Source organism: Drosophila tropicalis, unplaced genomic scaffold (genome assembly GCF_018151085.1).
Source record: "Drosophila tropicalis isolate 14030-0801.00 unplaced genomic scaffold, ASM1815108v1 contig_700, whole genome shotgun sequence".
Classification (NCBI taxonomy): Eukaryota; Metazoa; Arthropoda; class Insecta; order Diptera; family Drosophilidae; genus Drosophila; species Drosophila tropicalis.
Window position 1 is genome coordinate 1 of NW_027173183.1, and position 20,041 is coordinate 20,041.

At 34.9% G+C, this 20,041-nt stretch overlaps 5 long non-coding RNA genes across 16 annotated transcripts; all 5 read right to left on the bottom strand.

Annotated features, from left to right (window-relative positions):
- Positions 1 to 1,890: 1,890 nt before the first annotated feature.
- On the bottom strand, positions 1,891 to 3,612 carry LOC137579564 (uncharacterized). 7 transcript variants are annotated; one of them, XR_011032842.1, is made up of 6 exons: positions 3,321 to 3,608; positions 3,051 to 3,262; positions 2,911 to 2,989; positions 2,813 to 2,852; positions 2,298 to 2,747; positions 1,892 to 2,242 (listed from the first exon to the last, which is right to left on the bottom strand). It is a non-coding gene; the product is annotated as an uncharacterized lncRNA (long non-coding RNA). The 7 variants fall into 7 exon arrangements; XR_011032845.1 differs by having other exon boundaries at positions 1,892 to 2,322; positions 2,387 to 2,747; positions 3,321 to 3,607; XR_011032840.1 differs by having other exon boundaries at positions 1,898 to 2,000; positions 2,065 to 2,747; positions 3,321 to 3,612.
- A 996-nt stretch (positions 3,613 to 4,608) lies between these two features.
- Positions 4,609 to 17,870, bottom strand: LOC137579568 (uncharacterized). 3 transcript variants are annotated; one of them, XR_011032853.1, is made up of 5 exons: positions 17,530 to 17,870; positions 17,392 to 17,468; positions 4,872 to 4,963; positions 4,750 to 4,817; positions 4,609 to 4,693 (listed from the first exon to the last, which is right to left on the bottom strand). It is a non-coding gene; the product is annotated as an uncharacterized lncRNA (long non-coding RNA). The 3 variants fall into 3 exon arrangements; XR_011032851.1 differs by lacking the exons at positions 17,392 to 17,468; positions 17,530 to 17,870 and adding exons at positions 7,899 to 7,975; positions 8,037 to 8,329 and having other exon boundaries at positions 4,611 to 4,693; XR_011032852.1 differs by lacking the exons at positions 4,609 to 4,693; positions 4,750 to 4,817; positions 4,872 to 4,963; positions 17,392 to 17,468; positions 17,530 to 17,870 and adding exons at positions 7,815 to 7,840; positions 7,899 to 7,975; positions 8,037 to 8,312.
- Positions 10,771 to 11,496, bottom strand: LOC137579566 (uncharacterized). Of its 2 annotated transcripts, none has more exons than XR_011032847.1 (4): positions 11,280 to 11,496; positions 11,010 to 11,228; positions 10,870 to 10,948; positions 10,771 to 10,811 (listed from the first exon to the last, which is right to left on the bottom strand). It is a non-coding gene; the product is annotated as an uncharacterized lncRNA (long non-coding RNA). The 2 variants fall into 2 exon arrangements; XR_011032846.1 differs by having other exon boundaries at positions 11,010 to 11,221; positions 11,280 to 11,488.
- On the bottom strand, positions 12,496 to 13,529 carry LOC137579567 (uncharacterized). Of its 3 annotated transcripts, none has more exons than XR_011032850.1 (3): positions 13,376 to 13,529; positions 12,719 to 13,320; positions 12,496 to 12,662 (listed from the first exon to the last, which is right to left on the bottom strand). It is a non-coding gene; the product is annotated as an uncharacterized lncRNA (long non-coding RNA). The 3 variants fall into 3 exon arrangements; XR_011032849.1 differs by having other exon boundaries at positions 12,719 to 13,078; positions 13,143 to 13,529; XR_011032848.1 differs by having other exon boundaries at positions 12,719 to 13,529.
- Positions 17,871 to 18,892: 1,022 nt separating the features above from the next.
- On the bottom strand, positions 18,893 to 19,197 carry LOC137579557 (uncharacterized). Its single transcript, XR_011032836.1, has 2 exons — positions 19,109 to 19,197; positions 18,893 to 19,052 (listed from the first exon to the last, which is right to left on the bottom strand). It is a non-coding gene; the product is annotated as an uncharacterized lncRNA (long non-coding RNA).
- Positions 19,198 to 20,041: the final 844 nt, after the last annotated feature.

Below are 20,041 nucleotides of genomic sequence, written 5' to 3' on the forward strand. Positions count from 1 at the left end.
CGGCGACACTCCCATTTAAATTGCGGCGACATTTAACATTGCATGTCCTAGCTTTTAAGACTGGAACGACAATCCGGCGACAGTTGTCGCTCCAGTCGCCAAGACAAATGTCGAAATGTCTTACCGAACGCCGGGACAAACAAGCATTGTGTCGCCGCTTTGTCGCTTTCGTCCCTCTAGTCGCGGTGACAAGATGGACAATTGTCGCCCAATCGTCCCGTGCACAAGACCATTGAGCGACAATTGTCCCTCTAGTCGCCGGTACTGTGAAATTTTTCGCTCTGGTCGCCGGCGACTGGAGAGACAATGTCGCTAGGTTGTCTTAGGGACCACAGGGACAAAATAGATAGATTGTCGTAGGGACGATAGGGACAATATCGATAGTTCGTCCTAGGGACTAGAAGGACAATTTCCATAGTTTGTCCTAGGGACTAGAGGGACATAAATTGCATTAAAAAAAAAAAAATTCAATTAATATTTTTTAATTTATTTTTTATTTAGATAATTTGCCAGTTGCTGCTTCAACTTTCTGCTGTTTGGGTTGTTGTCCTTATTTTTCACTCAGGCCATCGAATTCTAAAGCCGACTCTGGCTGCCCCTGAGGAAGTGTTTTAAACTGCTTCTGGAATAGAAAAGTGCAGATATTATTAGAAATGAAATGAATTGTAATATCAAAAACTAACGCTTTTTTAGCTTTCAACAATTAATCTTACTTACCGAGTAAAACCTTTAGATAGGTTCTAAGGCTCAACTTTTGGTTTTTCGTATCCGGGTTGTGGGCTCTTCAGAAGAGAGAGTTATTCGTTATCCACAATCGTTTCCACTATATCCCCGACGGAACTACCTTTCAGTATTGCTAGGGGGAAAAAGTCCACCTATGTCCGGGTTCGAACTCGAGCACAACAGAATTGTAGTTTTAGTAGGTCACCATTGAGCCACCGACTAGGCTATCAGAAGAGAGAGCCATTTGAGCCATTTGAGATGTCTGTAAATAAAAAAAAAGTATTAAAATTTTTTTGATTTTCATATAACAGTTGAATACTTACATGGCTTTTTTGACTTTCCCGACGTAATGCTGTTCTTCAAGTCAATTATATCCCAATCAGTTGTTAATGGTTTTTTATTTTAAGAAAAAAAAAATTAAATTATTACAAAATATAAAAAAAAAGTATTCTTTTGGCACGGCCCGGGGTCGAACTCGCATTTAATTTTGTTGGCAAAATACTTTGTTTGTTCTCATATGTTTTACTCATTTTCTCGAGTGAGAGTTATTTACTTGCATTCAATTGCACTTTGCCAACAAAATTAATATTCACTATTTGGTATTTTAAACATCATATTAATTATTACCTTTAATTGTATCTAAAATTAATCAAAAAACACTAATATAATATATTATCACTGCGTGCTTCGAAAAACGCAAAGTATAAAACGACTCGAACAGAAATATAAAACAACAACACAGCCTCGAATGAGAAATATTTCTTTTCGGCAGCCGATTGAGTTTCGAAAAACGAAATTATTCCGTTCGGGGGCCCTCGGCTAGCCTCAGTATAAAAAACGCCGGCAGAATTTTTCTCTGCCGACGTAGTTCGCTCGGACAATGCGTCGACATTGTCGGCGGCGACAATCTGGTACTGAAGGGTAGGTATGAATGTAGGTACATACATACATATATACAAATATATAAGTAGTTGGGTAAAATTTGGCTTAGCTGTACATGCACCAGTCTGTATCAGCATGATAAAAACTTCAAATGTCTCAGCATCTCAGCATTTAATCAGCATCGTATCGTCAACCTTTTCGTTTGTATTTGGATAAAGAACCATACAATCGCCTTCTATGGAATCTTCGATTTAAGTGTTATACAAACGCACCAATATGTATTGTCTCACATATTTGTTGATCGAACCTCGCCTCCTGTGGAACCTTCGATTTAAGTGTTATACAAACGCACCAATTTGTATTGTCTCACATATTTGTTGATAGAACCTCGCCTCCTGCGGAATCCTCGATTTAAGTGTTATACAAATGCACCAATTTGTATATATTTGTCTAACGAACCTTGTATTCGCCTTCTGTGGCATCTTCGATTTAAGTGTTATACAAACGCACCAATTTGTATTAAGCGTCACATATTTGTTGATCGAACCTCGCCTCCTGTGGCATCTTCGATTTAAGTGTTATACAAACGCACCAATTTGTATTAAGCGTCACATATTTGTTAATCGAACCTCGCCTCCTGTGGAATCTTCGATTTAAGTGTTATACAAACGCACCAATTTGTATTGTCTCACATATTAGCTGATCGAACCTCGCCTCCTGCGGAATCCTCGATTTAAGTGTTATACAAATGCACCAATTTGTATATATTTGTGTATCGAACCTTGTATTCGCCTTCTGTGGCATCTTCGATTTAAGTGTTATACAAACACACCAATTTGTATTAAGCGTCACGCACCAATTTGTATTGTCACATATTTGTTGGAATCTTCGATTTAAGTGTTATACAAACGCACCAATTTGTATTAAGCGTCACGCACCAATTTGTATTGTCACATATTTGTTGGAATCTTCGATTTAAGTGTTATACAAACGCACCAATTTGTATTAAGCGTCACGCACCAACTTGTATTAAGTGTCACGCACGGATTTTCAGAATATTTGATTAAAGTGTTATACAAATGCACCAATTTGTATTAAATGCCTCACATTTTTGTTTATCGAACCTCGCCTTCTGCGCAATCCTATTCAGTATTAGGAGTAATAAAAATTAAATTGAAATTCATAAATTCGTATCTTCGTAGCTAACCAAGTGTAGATTCGTGTATTGGACTTCGACTTGGACTAGGCTAAGGTTCGGGAAATTACATTACAAATACCATTCCCATTCAGACTGTTTGAACTTACTGTGATGATCCGCGGTTCAGGTATTTAAAATTATTATTAATGTTCACAATTATTATTCGCCTATCTTCTGTAAGGAGTTCTTAAATTAAAAGTTGGTAATTATATAAAAATTAAGTTCAAATATTCAACTCTTAACTTACTCTGTGCGTGGGTGCACGTGTAGGTAAGAGATATGAACAAGAGATAGATTGTGTATTAGTGTCTGGTATTAGTGTCGGTATAAGTATTAATGTGTACAAGTATCGTCTGTATTAGTATCGTCTCGTCTGCATTGTATAAGTGTTTATGGCCTCCTTCGCTTCATCTCTTAATCGACTTCCAAAGTAACTGAATATGCACTTATAGAGAAAACCTGAAAACTTTTTTTATCACTTAAATTTGCAAATAATGGGTTTATTTATTATTCAAACCTTTTTTCCGATTTTTTTGATTTTTTTTTTTAAATTTTTTATAAACATAAAAAAAAAAAAAACAACTTTTCGCTTAAACCTAAGCTGCTTATTTGCCGAAAAAACTGTGTTGTTGAATTTTGATTATATTTTAGAGCTGTGTGCTCTATCGTGGAGAACTAAAACTTAACTGACTTTCTCTGGATTCGTCTGAGGTATATCAACTTTTCGAATGACAGTTCGCCCAACCCGGCTGCTTGGATTAAAAAAATTTACTTGGCAACATTTCAATATGTTTTGACATAAATATAAAGGCCGACTTTGGTTTTAGATTTCCAGAGTTCAATATATGGCTTCTTGGTGAATAAGTCTTAAGCTGCGTCCACAAAATGTTGGGTACATCATCCCAATAACACATTAAAACTTTTTACCAACATTACATATATATCGCATGAAATCAAAATTTAAGGTCAACAAATTTATGAAGATCATTCTGGACTCTTTTAACATGTTTACGAAGATGGTAAGACAGAAAAAATAAAAAAACAAAAAATACAAGTAGACCGATGTGAGAAGAGAAGGGGAAGCTAAGAATACGTCCTTTGCGAGTACAGAAGCCGGGCCCTGTAGGAAATGTCAAATCAAATTTATTGACTTACATTGTTAAGTGGAAGGGAGTGGATTGTGGGATGTGGGGGTAAGAGTGCGAAAGGCGATTGCAACTTGGCGCTCATTCAAATGTGAAAAGCCAATGACAGAGGTTAGGGAAAATGGTGGGGATAAGCGAAATCCTCCTCTTTTGACATGGCAGGCAAGAAAGCTTTTTTTTTTGTCCTGCACTTGTATTTGTGCTCGATTAAAGCGACTCTTCAGTCTTGAGACAATCAGCAAGAAAAACCCTCCACCTGTTTTCTGCTCTTTTTTCAGAGCTTTCCACAATGCCTTATAAAAAAATTATATGCTTCCTTTTAGTGCATTGAGAGCTACACCAGAGTTTTCTCCCCTCTTTGGGTTAGATATTTTTCTTTCTTTTTGTTCTGCATTTTGCCGTTGTTAGGTTTGACAATTATTTGCATTGTTCACTAAAAGTCGTTTGTTCAACATTCACATGAATCGGTACCTACAACTTAAGTGTCTACCCAAGTCTGGGTTAGAGCAGACACTCACTTAGCCCACAGATAAGCTAGAATGTTTGATACCATGGCAAAGACATTTCTTTCTACATAGGTAAAAATACAATTCAATTTTTTTTAAGATAACACTGAATGATCCTAAATTATTCCAAGATCCGTTGGTTGCAAAGAGGAATGGACAGGACCCCCTCTAAAGCGTGTTCTTTCAGAAATCCTCCGTGTCACTGACGTTCAAGTGGTAGTTCATTGCTTTGTGTATATCTATAATAATTGCATGTTGATATATACTTGTTGATAATTTCTAAAAATATACTCACTTCCTTATTACCCACTCTGTGCGTAGTATTCGTTTGTTTATATTGTAGGGATATACAAGTCTGAGTCACTATAAATGTTTAAATTTAAGGATTTTTGAAAATTAAATAAATTTTTTGCTTACATTTTTGACTTGTTTGTGTTTTTTTATAGCCCTTAAAAGGGTCCGTCCGCCCGTCTGGATCAACGCAACTCCTCTTAGACCGTTAGAGCTAGCTGCCATAGGAACGATCGGTCGAAAACAGTGACTTTTGTAAATAACTTCGTTACTTTTAACGCGATTGCTTTCAAATTTAACATTTGTTAGTTTAATATATCTGTTAATGACTGTGCCAAATATGATAAAGATCGGGCGACTATATCATATAGCTCCCATAGGAACGATCGGTGGAACTGTGATAATATCTTGTTACTTCCTATGATTGTAGGCCATTCTTTCGCAAACATAAGCCTTTTTAGATAAAACGTTTCCATTGCTGGCTAATAGGTAAGGAAAGAGTTACCAAAAAAGTTGCAAGGGTATACAAACTTTGACGCGGTCGAAGTTATCCCCGGCCCTCTGGTTGCAATAGGATTATGTAAAATTGTCAAATTCAAACATTTTTGTTGTTGCATAAAAACAAGGAAAGGAAATTTACTTAATGAGACCAGTTTTTCCGAAAATATTCTGGAAGATCTCGAACGGGAAGCTTCTGGATTGTTTCATTTTGTAAAAACGCAAATTAAGTAATGTTTGGGAATTAAAGGAATCCTCGATTTAAGTGTTATACAAGTACACCAATTTGTATCTTTTGTGTTTTTCAACTTATTTTTGCCATTTGCCATAATCGAAGTAAGTTTACCATTAAATCACCAATTTGTATTAAGTGTCACATATCCTTGTTGATCGATTTTCTTATTTTCAGTGGCATCTTCATTTAAGGTGAGTCAAAACTGGGCCAATTTTTTTCGGCCTCAAAAATTTGCTAATTAAATCTGCTTCCTGTGGAATTGTTTTGAGTGTTATACAAACTCACCAATAAACATACTTTCTCACATATTAGCTGACGAAAAACGTTGCGTTTAGTTAATATTTAAATGTTACAACTTCTTAATTTTTAATTTCCTGGAACCTGAGGAAACCATTTTGAGGCTTTTTCAATTAACCCGGGTACACAACTGGGCCCCTCTCCTATTCACAGTTGCTTAATTTGATTACTTATTTCCATCTTGGAAGCCTCATTTAAGAGTAATATTTTACGCACCTATTTTTAAGGCAGCACAGAGTTGTAATAAGTGCGGCACTTAATATATTTTAGAAAATAAATTTTAACGAGTAAAAAAAATGCACCAATTTGTATTAAATGCATCACTCTTTAGTATCCTTTCCTAGGTTGCTAAAATAATAAAAGTGACACTCATAGTTAGTATCTAAAAGTAGCTAAAAAATGTCTACTTTCTTTGTACATCCTTCGACCTTTATACTAGAGATCCTTCGGGAATCACTTTTATCAAAAAACATGTGCCCATTAAAAATGTTTGAAAATTCTTATGAATGAGTCAAATGGTTCAGTTTTGTATTTATCAAATTATTATTAATGTTCACAATTATTATTCGCCTATCTTCGTGGATAAGGAGTTTTTCATTTCACAGTTGGTAATTATATAAAAATGTAAGTTCAAACATTCAACTCTTAACTTAGATGCAGTGGGTGCACATGTACGTAAGAGATATGAACAAGAGATAGCTTTGCATTAGTGTCTGGTATTAGTGTCAGGTAAAAAGGATTAAACTAAGTACTTAAGTATCAGTCTGTATGACAGATATACTATCGTCTGTCTGCATTGTATAAGTGTTTATGGCCTCCTTCGCTTCATCTCTTAATGACTTCCAAAGTAACTGGGTGTAATATGCACTAATTTAGAGATAAACCTCCAAACTTTTTTTTTAAAATAACACTTAAGATTTGACAAATATGGGTCTATTTACTGTTCAATCCTAATTTGTCCGATTTTTTAATTTGCTTTTTTATAATTTTTTATAAACATAAAATAATAATAAGATTTTGGCTTTAAACTTAAGTGCTTATCTTGCCGAAAAAATTTTGTTGAATTTGATTAAATTTTAGAGCTAACAGCACTAGCGTGGACGAACGAAAACTTAAATGACTTTTTGATTCTTCTGTGGTATAGCTACTTTTCGAATGTCAGTTCAATGCCTAACCCGAGTCTACGCATTGGAAAATTTGCATTGGCAACATATGGCAAATGTTTTGACATAAAATTTATCAAAGTTTGCCGACAATTCGCACTTTTACGATTAATACGGTTCAATATATGAGCTGATCTTGGTGAATATGTCTTAAGACTGCGTCAACACAAAATGCAAATTTGGGTACGTCATCCCAATAACACATTAAAACTTTGGCTTACCTGCACATGTACAGTCTGTATCAGCATGATGAAAACTTCAAAGTGTCTAAGGTCATCTCAGATTTATGAAGATCAGCTTCTGGACTCGTCAACCTGTTTACGAAGATTTGTAAGTTAGGAAAATAAAAAAGAACCATACAAGTCGCCTTCTGAGAGAGGGGGAATCTTCGATTTAAGTGTTATACAGAAGCCGCACCAATTTGTAGTAAGTGTCACATCAAATTTGTTGATCGAACGTTGCTGTCAAATTAAACTTTTGGAATGTTTTTCATTATTTTTGCCATTGCCATAAACCATTAAATCACCACAATTTGTGTTAATGCGTTACGCACCAATTTGTATTTTCAGTCACATATTTGTTGAGTCGAACCTCGCCTCCTGTGGACTTTGCAAAATCTTCCGATTTAATGTGTTATACAAAATTTTTGAGTCACCAATTTGTATATACTTTGTGTAAATCGAACCTTTTACATATTGTAATCTTAGATCTTTAGTGTTAAATACAAAAGTGCACTCATTTATTTGTAAAAGTTTAAAAAGTGTCTTTCACATTGTTTTTGTGCATCCTTCGCACCTTCAGTATTAGGAGTAATAAAAATTAAATTGAAATTCATAAATTCTTAGGTCTTCGTAGCAATATTACCATGTGTAGACTTGTATTGGACTTGGACTTGGACTAGGCTAAGGTTAGGGAAATTACATTACAAATACCATTCCCATTCAGACTGTTTGAACTTACTGTGATGATCCGGTTCAGGTATTTAAAATTATTATTAATGTTCACCATTATTATTCGCCTATCTTCTGTCAGGAGTTCTTAAATTAAAAGTTGGTAATTATATTAAAATTTAGTTCAAATATTAAACTCTTAACTTACTCTGTGCGTGGGTGCATGTGTAGGTAAGAGATATGAACAAGAGATAGATTGTGTATTAGTGTCTGGTATTAGTGTCTGGTAACTGAAAACTTTTTTTATCACTTAAATTTGCAAATAATGGTTTTATTTATTCAAACCTTTTTTCCGATTTGTTTGTTTTTTTTTTTTTTTTAATTTTTTATAAACAAAAAAAAAAAAAACAACTTTTCGCTTAAACCTAAGAAGTGTTTATTTGCCTAAAAACTGTGTTGTTGAATTTTGATTTTATTTTAGAGCTGTGTGCTCTATCGTGGAGAACTAAAACTTAACTGACTTTCTCTGGATTCGTCTGAGGTATATCAACTTTTCGAATGACAGTTCGCCCAACCCGGCTGCTTGGATTTAAAAAATTTACTTGGCAACATTTCAATATGTTTTGACATAAATATAAAGGCCGACTTTGGTTTTAGATTTCCAGAGTTCAATATATGGCTTCTTGGTGAATAAGTCTTAAGCTGCGTCCACAAAATGTTCGGTACATCATCCCAATAACACATTAAAACTTTTTACCAACATTACATATATATCGCATGAAATCAAAATTTAAGGTCAACAAATTTATGAAGATCATTCTGGACTCTTTTAACATGTTAACGAAGATGGTAAGACAGAAAAAATAAAAAAACAAAAAATACAAGTAGACCGATATGAGAAGAGAAGGGGAAGCTAAGGAAAAAAAGAATGAAGAAAGGAAATAGTACGGGTCCTTTGCGAGTACAGAAGGCGGGCCCTGTAGGAAATGTCAAATCAAATTTATTGACTTTCATTGTTAAGTGGAAGGGAGTGGATTGTGGGATGTGGGGGGAAAAGCCAATGACAGAGGTTAGGGAAAATGGTGGGGATAAGCGAAATCCTCCTCTTTTGACATGGCAGGCAAGAAAAAGCTTCTTTTTTTGTCCTGCACTTGTATTTGTGCTCGATTAAAGCGACGCTTCAGTCTTGAGACAATCAGCGGAAAAACCCTCCACCTGTTTTCTGCTCTTTTTTCAGAGCTTTCCACAATGCCTTATAAAAAAATCATATGCTTCCTTTCAGTGCATTGAGAGCTACACAGAGTTTTCTCCCCTCTTTGGTTTAGATATTTTTCTTTCTTTTTGTTCTGCATTTTGCCGTTGTTAGGTTTGACAATTATTTGCATTGTTCACTAAAAGTCATTTGTTCAACATTCACATGAATCGGTGACCTACAACTTAAGTGTCTACCCAAGTCTGGGTTAGAGCAGACACTCACTTAGCCCACAGATAAGCTAGAATGTTTGATACCATGGCAAAGACATTTCTTTCTACATAGGTAAAAATACAAATCAATTAAGAAAACACTGAAAATTTTTATTGGTCGAAAAGAATGTTCAAAGGTCGGGTATAATCCTAAATTATTCCAAGATCCGTTGGTTGCAAAGAGGAATGGACAGGACCCCCCTCTAAAGCGTGTTCTTTCAGAAATCCCCCGTGTCACTGACGTTCAAGTGGTTGTTCATTGCTTTGTGTATTTCTAAAATAATTGCATGTTGATATATACTTGTTGATAATTTCCAAAAATATACTCACTTCCTTATTACCCACTCTGTGCGTAGGATTCGTTTGTTTATATTGTAGGGATATACAAGTCTCACTATAATATGTAAAATTTAAATTTAAGGATTTTGTATGCAGCATAGATAAAAACTTCAAATGTCTCTGCAAATTTTGGAAGATTCGAGCATCGTTCATTGGGTACAACCTTTTCGTTTGTATTTGGATAAAGAACCATACAATCGCCTTCTAAGTGAATCTTCGATTTAAGTGTGGTCATACAAACGCACCTACAATTTGTATTAGAGTGTCACATATTTTAGTTGATCGAACCTCCGCCTTCCTGTAAGGAACCTTCGATTTAAGCTGTTCATACAAACGCACCAATTTGTATTGTCTCACATATTTGTTTTTTAGAGCCTCGCCTCCTGCGGAATTCCTCGATTTAAGTGTTATACAAAAACACCAATTTGTTTATATTTGTCTAACGAACCTTGTATTCGCCTTCATGTAGGCATCTTCGATTTAAGTGTTATGACAAACGCACCAATTTGCTAGGTTAAGCTCGTCACATATTGCTGTTGATCGAACCTCGCCTCCTGTGGCATCTTCGATTTAAGTGTTATAAAAACGCACCAATTTTTGTATTAAGCGTCACATATTTGGTTACATCGAACCTCGCCTCCATAGTGGAATCTTCGATGTTTAGAGTCAGTTATACAAACGCACCAATTTGTATTGTCTCACATTTTATTTGATCGAACTCTCGCCTCCTGCGGAATCTTCGATTTAAGTGTTATACAAATGCACCAATTTGTATTAAGTGTCATATTTGTGTATCGAACCTTGTATTCGCCTTCTGTGGCATCTTCGATTTAAGTGTTATACAAAAACACCAATTTGTATTAAGCGTCACGCACCAATTTGTATTGTCACATATTTGTTTTGGAATCTTCGATTTAAGTGTTATACAAACGCACCAATTTGTATTAATGCGTCACGCACCAACTTGTATTAAGTGTCACGCACGGTTTTCAGAATATTTGATTAAAGTGTTATACAAATGCACCAATTTGTATTAAATGCCTTTCACATTTTTTGTTTATCGACCTCGCCTCCTTCGCTAGGATTGCGCAGTAATAAAAATTAAATTGAAATTCATAAATTCGTATCTTCGTAGCTTACCAAGTGTAGATTCGTGTATTGGACTTCGACTTGGACTAGGCTAAGGTTCGGGAAATTACATTACAAATACCATTCCCATTCAGACTGTTTGAACTTACTGTGATGATCCGCGGTTCAGGTATTTAAAATTATTATTAATGTTCACAATTATTATTCGCCTATCTTCTGTCAGGAGTTCTTAAATTAAAAGTTGGTAATTATATAAAAATTAAGTTCAAATATTCAACTCTTAACTTACTCTGTGCGGGGGTGCACGTGTAGGTAAGAGATATGAACAAGAGATAGATTGTGTATTAGTGTCTGGTATTAGTGTCGGTATAAGTATTAATGTGTACAAGTATCGTCTGTATTAGTATCGTCTCGTCTGCATTGTATAAGTGTTTATGGCCTCCTTCGCTTCATCTCTTAATCGACTTCCAAAGTAACTGAATATGCACTTATAGAGAAAAGCTGAAAACTTTTTTTATCACTTAAATTTGCAAATAATGGGTTTATTTATTATTCAAACCTATTTTCCGATTTTTTTGATTTTTTTTTTAAATTTTTTATAAACATAAAAAAAATAAAAAAACAACTTTTCGCTTAAACCTAAGTGCTTATTTGCCGAAAAAACTGTGTTGTTGAATTTTGATTATATTTTAGAGCTGTGTGCTCTATCGTGGAGAACTAAAACTTAACTGACTTTCTCTGGATTCGTCTGAGGTATATCAACTTTTCGAATGACAGTTCGCCCAACCCGGCTGCTTGGATTTAAAAAATTTACTTGGCAACATTTCAATATGTTTTGACATAAATATAAAGGCCGACTATGGTTTTAGATTTCCAGAGTTCAATATATGGCTTCTTGGTGAATAAGTCTTAAGCTGCGTCCACAAAATGTTGGGTACATCATCCCAATAACACATTAAAACTTTTTACCAACATTACATATATATCGCATGAAATCAAAATTTAAGGTCAACAAATTTATGAAGATCATTCTGGACTCTTTTAACATGTTTACGAAGATGGTAAGACAGGAAAAATAAAAAAGCAAAAAATACAAGTAGACCGATGTGAGAAGAGAAGGGGAAGCTATTCCTTTGCGAGTACAGAAGCCGGGCCCTGTAGGAAATGTCAAATCAAATTTATTGACTTACATTGTTAAGTGGAAGGGAGTGGATTGTGGGATGTGGGGGGTAAGGTGCGAAAGGCGATTGCAACTTGGCGCTCATTCAAATGTGAAAAGCCAATGACAGAGGTTAGGGAAAATGGTGGGGATAAGCGAAATCCTCCTCTTTTGACATGGCAGGCAAGAAAGCTTTTTTTTTTGTCCTGCACTTGTATTTGTGCTCGATTAAAGCGACTCTTCAGTCTTGAGACAATCAGCAAAAAAAACCCTCCACCTGTTTTCTGCTCTTTTTTCAGAGCTTTCCACAATGCCTTATAAAAAAATCATATGCTTCCTTTCAGTGCATTGAGAGCTACACCAGAGTTTTCTCCCCTCTTTGGTTAAGATATTTTTCTTTCTTTTTGTTCTGCATTTTGCCGTTGTTAGGTTTGACAATTATTTGCATTGTTCACTATAAGTCGTTTGTTCAACATTCACATGAATCGGTACCTACAACTTAAGTGTCTACCCAGGTCTGGGTTAGAGCAAACACTCACTTAGCCCACAGATAAGCTACAATGTTTGATACCATGGCAAAGACATTTCTTTCTACATAGGTAAAAATACAAATCAATTAAGAAAACACTGAAAATTTTTATTGGTCGAAAAGAATGATCCTAAATTATTCCAAGATCCTTTGGTTGCAAAGAGGAATGGACAGGACCCCCCTCTAAAGCGTGTTCTTTCAGAAATCCGCCGTGTCACTGACGTTCAAGTGGTTGTTCATTGCTTTGTGTATTTCTAAAATAATTGCATGTTGATATATACTTGTTGATAATTTCCAAAAATATATTCACTTCCTTATTATCCACTCTGTGCGTAGGATTCGTTTGTTTATATTGTAGGGATATACAAGTCTCACTATAAATGTTTAAATTTAAGGATTGTATCAGCATGATAAAAACTTCAAATGTCTCAGCATCTCCAGCATTTAATCAGCATCGTATCGTCAACCTTTTCGTTTGTATTTGGATAAAGAACCATACAATCGCCTTCTATGGAATCTTCGATTTAAGTGTTATACAAACGCACCAATTGGTATTAAGTGTTACATATTTGTTGATCGAACCTCGCCTCCTGTGGAACCTTCGATTCAAGTGTTATACAAACGCACCAATTTGTATTGTCTCACATATTAGTTGATAGAACCTCGCCTCCTGCGGAATCCTCGATTTAAGTGTTATACAAATGCACCAATTTGTATATATTTGTCTAACGAACCTTGTATTCGCCTTCCGTGGCATCTTCGATTTAAGTGTTATACAAACGCACCAATTTGTATTTAGCGTCACATATTTGTTGATCGAACCTCGCCTCCTGTGGCATCTTCGATTTAAGTGTTATACAAACGCACCAATTTGTATTAAGCGTCACATATTTGTTAATCGAACCTCGCCTCCTGTGGAATCTTCGATTTAAGTGTTATACAAACGCACCAATTTGTATTGTCTCACATATTAGCTGATCGAACCTCGCCTCCTGCGGAATCCTCGATTTAAGTGTTATACAAATGCACCAATTTGTATATATTTGTGTATCGAACCTTGTATTCGCCTTCTGTGGCATCTTCGATTTAAGTGTTATACAAACGCACCAATTTGTATTAAGCGTCACGCACCTATTTGTATTGATCGAACATCTTTGTTGGAATCTTCGATTTAAGTGTTATACAAATCCATCCAATTTGTATTAAGTGTCACGCACCAATTTGTATTAAGTGTCACGCACGGATTTTCAGAATCTTTGATTTAAGTGTTATACAAATGCACCAATTTGTATTAAATGCTTCACATTTTTGTTTATCGAACGTGCCTTTCTGCCCTCTATTCAGTATTAGGAGTAATAAAAATTAAATTGAAATTCATAAATTCTTATCTTCGTAGCTTACCATGTGTAGATTCGTGTATTGGACTTGGACTTGGACTAGGCTAAGGTTCGGGAAATTACATTACAAATACCATTCCCATTCAGACTGTTTGAACTTACTGTGATGATCCGCGGTTCAGGTATTTAAAATTATTATTAATGTTCACCATTATTATTCGCCTATCTTCTGTCAGGAGTTCTTAAATTAAAAGTTGGTAATTATATTAAAATTTAGTTCAAATATTAAACTCTTAACTTACTCTGTGCGTGGGTGCATGTGTAGAGGTATACAAGAGATATGAACAAGAGATAGATTGTGTATTAGTGTCTGTTGTATAAGTGTTTTGGCTCTGTTTTCTTAATCGTCTGGTCCAACTGAATATGCACTTATAGAACTTTTTTTATCACTTAAATTTGCAAATAATGGGTTTTTTATTTATTCAAACCTTTTTTTCCGATTTTTTTGATTTTTTTTTTTAATTTTTTATAAAAAAAAAAAAAAAAAAAAACAACTTTTCGCTTAAACCTAAGTGTTTATTTGCCGAAAAAACTGTGTTGTTGAATTTTGATTATATTTTAGAGCTGTGTGCTCTATCGTGGAGAACTAAAACTTAACTGACTTTCTCTGGATTCGTCTGAGGTATATCAACTTTTCGAATGACAGTTCGCCCAACCCGGCTGCTTGGATTTAAAAAATTTACTTGGCAACATTTCAATATGTTTTGACATAAATATAAAGGCCGACTTTGGTTCTAGATTTCCAGAGTTCAATATATGGCTTCTTGGTGAATAAGTCTTAAGCTGCGTCCACAAAATGTTCGGTACATCATCCCAATAACACATTAAAACTTTTTACCAACATTACATATATATCGCATGAAATCAAAATTTAAGGTCAACAAATTTATGAAGATCATTCTGGACTCTTTTAACATGTTAACGAAGATGGTAAGACAGAAAAAATAAAAAAACAAAAAATACAAGTAGACCGATGTGAGAAGAGAAGGGGAAGCTAAGGAAAAAAGGATGAAGAAAGGTAATAGTACGGGTCCTTTGCGAGTACAGAAGGCGGGCCCTGTAGGAAATGTCAAATCAAATTTATTGACTTTCATTGTTAAGTGGAAGGGAGTGGATTGTGGGATGTGGGGGTAAGAGTGCGAAAGGCGATTGCAACTTGGCGCTCATTCAAATGTGAAAAGCCAATGACAGAGTTTAGGGAAAATGGTGGGGATAAGCGAAATCCTCCTCTTTTGACATGGCAGGCAAGAAAAAGTCTTTTTTTTTGTCCTGCACTTGTATTTGTGCTCGATTAAAGCGACGCTTCAGTCTTGAGACAATCAGCGGGAAAACCCTCCACCTGTTTTCTGCTCTTTTTTCAGAGCTTTCCACAATGCCTTATAAAAAAATCATATGCTTCCTTTCAGTGCATTGAGAGCTACACCAGAGTTTTCTCCCCTCTTTGGTTTAGATATTTTTCTTTCTTTTTGTTCTGCATTTTGCCGTTGTTAGGTTTGACAATTATTTGCATTGTTCACTAAAAGTCATTTGTTCAACATTCACATGAATCGGTACCTACAACTTAAGTGTCTACCCAAGTCTGGGTTAGAGCAGACACTCACTTAGCCCACAGATAAGCTAGAATGTTTGATACCATGGCAAAGACATTTCTTTCTACATAGGTAAAAATACAATTCAATTAAGAAAACACTGAAAATTTTTATTGGTCGAAAAGAATGTTCAAAGGTCGGCGTAATTAATCCTAAATTATTCCAAGATCCGTTGGTTGCAAAGAGGAATGGACAGGACCCCCTCTAAAGCGTGTTCTTTCAGAAATCCTCCGTGTCACTGACGTTCAAGTGGTTGTTCATTGCTTTGTGTATATCTATAATAATTGCATGTTGATATATACTTGTTGATAATTTCCAAAAATATACTCACTTCCTTATTACCCACTCTGTGCGTAGGATTCGTTTGTTTATATTGTAGGGATATACAAGTCTGGGCTCACTATAAATGTTTAAATTTAAGGATTTTTCAAAATTAAATAAATTTTTTTGCTTACATTTTTGACTTGTTTGTGTTTTTTTATACCCTTGCAAAGGAGGGTTTTAATTTTGGTCAGAAGTGTGCAACGCATAGAACGAAGCATCTCCGACCATACAAAGTATATATATTCTTGATCAGCACGACGAGACGAGTTCAAATAGCCATGTCCGTCCGTCCGTCTGGATCAACGCAAACTCCTCTTAGACCGTTAGAGCTAGCTGCCATAGGAACGATCGGTCGCAAACAGTGACTTTTATAAATAACTTCGTTACTTTAAACGCGATTGCTTTCAAATTAAACATTTGTTAGTTTAATATATCTGTTAATGACTGTGCCAAATTTGATAAAGATCGGGCGACTATATCATATAGCTCCCATAGGAACGATCGGTGGAAAACAGTGACTATGTAATATCTTCGTTACTTTGATTGTAGGCCATTCTTTCGCAAACATAAGCCTTTTTAGATAAAACGTTCTTCCACATTGATGGCTAATAGGTAAGGAAAGAGTTACCAAAAAAGTTGCAAGGGTATACAAACTTTGACGCGGTCGAAGTTAGCCCCGGCCCTCTGGTTGCAATAGGATTATGTAAAATTGTCAAATTCAAACATTTTTGTTGTTGCATAAAAACAAGGAAAGGAAATTTACTTAATGAGACCAGTTTGTCCGAAAATATTCTGGAAGATCTCGAACGGGAAGCTTCGGGATTGTTTCATTTGGTAAAAACACAAATTAAGTAATGTTTGGGAATTAAAGGACTTTATATAGTTTAAGTCAATGTTCATTTGTGTTTTTCATTATTTTTGCCATTGCCATAATAAGTAAACCATTAAATCACAACAATTGGTGTGACATTCCTTTCGTATTTTCTTATTTTCAGTGAATTTCTTAAGGTGAGTCATAACTGGGCCACTTTTTTTCGGCCTAAAAAAAGTTATCCAGATTAAATCTGTTCCAAAATTTTTTGAGTAACTCAAATAAACATACTTTCTTTGGAAAAAAAGTTGCGTTTAGTTAATATTTAAATGTTAAACTTCTTAATTTTTAATTTCCTGGAACTGAGGAAACCATTTTGAGGTTTTTCAAAACCCGGGTCACAACTGGGCCCTCTCCCCTACACAGTTGCTGAATTTGATACTTATTTCCATCTTAAGCCGCTTGAGTAATATTTTACACCTACTTAAAACAGAGTTTAATAGTGGGCACTTAATATATTTTAGAAAATAAATTTTAACGAGAAAAAAAATTCAATTTTAAATATAGTCCTTAGATCTTTAGTTTAAAATATAAAAGTGCACTCATGTTAGTTCTAAAAGTATAAAAAAATGTCTACTTTCTTTGTACATCCTTCGACCTTTATATTAGAGATCCTTCATCGCTTTTATCAGAAAACATGTGAATAAAAAATGTTTGAAAATTCTTATGAAAGAGTCAAATGTTTAGTTTTGTTGTATCAAATCAATTGCCAAGTGAGGGCATTTTTTTGTTTCTTTATCCTTTACGTGGATAATGATATTACATTACAAATACCATTCCCATTCAGACTGTTTAAACTTACTGTGATGATCCGGTTCAGGTATTTAAATTTATTATTAATGTTCACCATTATTATTCGCCTATCTTCTGTCAGGAGTTCTTAAATTAAAAGTTGGTAATTATATTAAAATTTAGTTCAAATATTAAACTCTTAACTTACTCTGTGCGTGGGTGCATGTGTAGGTAAGAGATATGAACAAGAGATAGATTGTGTATTAGTGTCTGGTATTAGTGTCTGGTAACTGAAAACTTTTTTTTATCACTTAAATTTGCAAATAATGGTTTTATTTATTCAAACCTTTTTTCCGATTTGTTTGTTTTTTTTTTTTTTTTTTTAATTTTTTATAAACAAAAAAAAAAAAAAAACAACTTTTCGCTTAAACCTAAGAAGTGTTTATTTGCCTAAAAAACTGTGTTGTTGAATTTTGATTTTATTTTAGAGCTGTGTGCTCTATCGTGGAGAACTAAAACTTAACTGACTTTCTCTGGATTCGTCTGAGGTATATCAACTTTTCGAATGACAGTTCGCTCAACCCGGCTGCTTGGATTTAAAAAATTTACTTAACAACATTTCAATATGTTTTGACATAAATATAAAGGCCACCTTTGGTTTTAGATTTCCAGAGTTCAATATACATATGGCTTCTTGGTGAATAAGTCTTAAGCTGCGTCCACAAAATGTTCGGTACATCATCCCAATAAAACATTAAAACTTTTTACCAACATTACAAATATATATCGCATGAAATCAAAATTTAAGGTCAACAAATTTATGAAGATCATTCTGGACTCTTTTAACATGTTAACGAAGATGGTAAGACAGAAAAAATAAAACAACAAAAAATACAAGTAGACCGATATGAGAAGAGAAGGGGAAACTAAGGAAAAAAAAGAATGAAGAAAGGAAATAGTACGGGTCCTTTGCGAGTACAGAAGGCGGGCCCTGTAGGAAATGTGCAATCAAAATTATTAACTTTCATTGTTAAGTGGAAGGGAGTGGATTGTGGGATGTGGGGGGAAAAGCCAATGACAGAGGTTAGGGAAAATGGTGGGGATAAGCGAAATCCTCCTCTTTTGACATTGCAGGCAAGAAAAAGCTTCTTTTTTTTTGTCCTGCACTTGTATTTGTGCTCGATTAAAGCGACTCTTCAGTCTTGAGACAATCAGCAAAAAAAACCCTCCACCTGTTTTCTGCTCTTTTTCAGAGCTTTCCACAATGCCTTATAAAAAAATCATATGCTTCCTTTCAGTGCATTGAGAGCTTTTTTTTCTCCCCTCTTTGGTTTAGATATTTTTCTTTCTTTTTGTTCTGCATTTTGCCGTTGTTAGGTTTGACAATTATTTGCATTGTTCACTAAAAGTCATTTGTTCAACATTCACATGAATCGGTACCTACAACTTAAGTGTCTACCCAGGTCTGGGTTAGAGCAAACACTCACTTAGCCCACAGATAAGCTAGAATGTTTGATACCATGGCAAAGACATTTCTTTCTACATAGGTAAAAATACAAATCAATTAAGAAAACACTGAAAATTTTTATTGGTCGAAAAGAATGATCCTAAATTATTCCAAGATCCGTTGGTTGCAAAGAGGAATGGACAGGACTCCCCTCTAAAGCGTGTTCTTTCAGAAATCCCCCGTGTCACTGACGTTCAAGTGGTTGTTCATTGCTTTGTGTATTTCTAAAATAATTGCATGTTGATATATACTTGTTGATAATTTCCAAAAATATACTCACTTCCTTATTACCCACTCTGTGCGTAGGATTCGTTTGTTTATATTGTAGGGATATACAAGTCTCACTATAAATGTTTAAATTTAAGGATTTTTCAAAATTAAATAATTTTTTTTTGCTTACATTTTTGACTTGTTTGTGTTTTTGTATACCCTTGCAAAAAGGGTATATTAATTTTGGTCAGAAGTGTGCAACGCATAGAACGAAGCATCTCCGACCATACAAAATTTATATATTCATGATCAGCACGACGAGACGAGTTCAAATAGCCATGTCCGTCCGTCCGTCTGGATCATTGCAAACTCCTACTAGACCGTAAGAGCTACAGAGCTGAAATGCACGTAGGCTTGTATATACTGCAGGGGTTGTATATCTCGTATTCAGCCCAAAGTCACGAACAGTGACTTTTCTTAATAACTTCAATATTTTCTGCGCTATTATCGTTAAACTTAATATTAGAGAGATTATTACGCCTATAAACTACAGTGCCAAAATTGATCAAGATCGGATGACTATATCATATAGCTCCCATAGAAACGATCGGTCGAAAACAGTGACTTTTGTAAATAACTTCGTTACTTTTAACGCGATTGCTTTAAAATTTAACATTTGTTAGTTTAATATATCTGTTAATGACAGTGCCGAATTTAAAAAAGATCGGGCGACTATATCATATAGCTCCCATAGGAACGATCGGTCGAAAACAGTGACTTTGATCAATATCTTCGTTGTTTCCTACGATTTCGCAAGCATAAGCCTTTTTAGATAAAACGTTCTTCCATATTGATGGCTAATAGGTAAGGGAAGAATTATTAAAAAAGTTGCAAGGGTGTACAAACTTTGACGCGGTCAAAGTTAGCCCCGGCCCTCTGGTTTGTTTTTTTTTTTGTTTGCCTTTGCAGCTGAGTTAAGCCACAACAAATAATCCCGATTGCA